Raw genomic sequence first — 1,670 nt, forward strand, 5'->3', positions numbered from 1 at the left:
GCAGTGTCGATTAACCCTTCTGAACCCTTGAAAAATACATGGTAAGCAAGTCACTACTGATGTCACTGTACTTTTGTGGAAACACATTCTGCCACAATTTACCATCTTCTGAAGTGGCAAATTTCAGTCTTCCTAAAAATGGATTCGTCATCCTTGGTCAAAGCTGTTAATCAACTGTATTAAAAATAATTATGTTTTGAATGTGGATTTAGCCTCGGCTAACTGCAATAAAAACATCTAGCTGTAAAGTGCAGGGTTTGCTTATATACCACATTTCTCAGTACCTAGCGGTGCTGTTTCTCTACATACATTCTTGTTAGATGAATAGTTGATACTTTTCCAGTACATGGAAAACTTTTTCTGAGGGGAAGATAAAGTGCTGTTTGCGTAAAGATTAAGGGATTGGTATTACTATAGTTTTGCTTTTACATTTTGCATGTCTAACCGATAAAATGGAGAAAGTAATTAAATTTTTTTATGTCAATTGCTGTCCTTTCCTAGACATAGTTTTTGCTTGTCCACAGTCTTTTTCTTTGCAACAATCCCTGAATGCATGTGCCTCCAAGTATTCCATATTGTCAATGTTCTCATGGGATCTGCTGGCTAATTTTGTGTAATTTTGCTGAAGAGAAGTATAGCCTGTTATTAGCAAGGTGAGTCTGAGCTAGTCTATATTTGGAGGAAGATGTGTCTTATCTGTGAAGAGATTGGCATTTTCTGTGATGGAGCTCGCTGTAGGCCTATATGATTCTCCCAAGACCGCAGGAGCTTTTGTGCAAGGCTACCTTGTAACAGCGTGTAGACTGTAATTATGGACGCACAGATTCATGTCACTGAGTTTATAAAGGTTCCTAGGGGGAGATCGTTTGCAGCAGAAATGTAAGTAGGGAATTCAGATTTAACCCAGTGCTCGAGCTGCAAAAATATTGTCTGTTTTGCTCTTCATCCAAATTCAGCTTTAAGTTGTACTCAGGTCTTTAGTGAGTGGCCTATGAGAATCCTGTTGGACTGACTTTACACTTCTAAACTTACACTGGAAAGTGCTGTCGCTGTGTCTGAAGGGAACTAATTCACTTGCACAGGTGCCTGCACCAGCATCTCAAATATTCCCAAAACGTCTATGTAAGTTCTTACTATCACGCACCATTTGCTACCTGATAGCTTTGCTGCTTTTGTTTGTCCATAAAATTACTCCAACATTGCATCTTCTCAAAAGTTGGTATTAATTAAGGAAGCTTAAGGGTACCTAGTAGCAACCTTCCATCACCTAAGTGGAGGTTACCAAGAAAAGAGAGATGGGCTTTTTACTGACCTGCATAACAGGAAAATGAGACTCAGTGGTCATAATTTGAAATAAGGCTCCAGCTGTCTATGAGGGGGTGAGAAATTGTTTTGCAGCTAAGTAAGCTGCAAAGTAAGGATAAAAAACTAAAACAAATTGTAGAATCTCCATCCTGCGAGGTTTTCAAGCCCCCAGATTATCCTGGGCCACATTCAGCATTAACCTTGCTTTGTGCAGGAGATTGGAATCAAAGTCCAGACCTCCCAGGGTCCCTTTGAACTTTAATGATTCTGTCATTCTGGAATAATTCTCTTCTTTTTAACAGTAACCAACCACACAGAAAGCTCTTATGGGAGCTCCTTGCGGGAGTACTGGTTTCGAACAAATA

This window comes from Patagioenas fasciata, chromosome 12 (genome assembly GCF_037038585.1).
Source record: "Patagioenas fasciata isolate bPatFas1 chromosome 12, bPatFas1.hap1, whole genome shotgun sequence".
Taxonomy (NCBI): Eukaryota; Metazoa; Chordata; class Aves; order Columbiformes; family Columbidae; genus Patagioenas; species Patagioenas fasciata.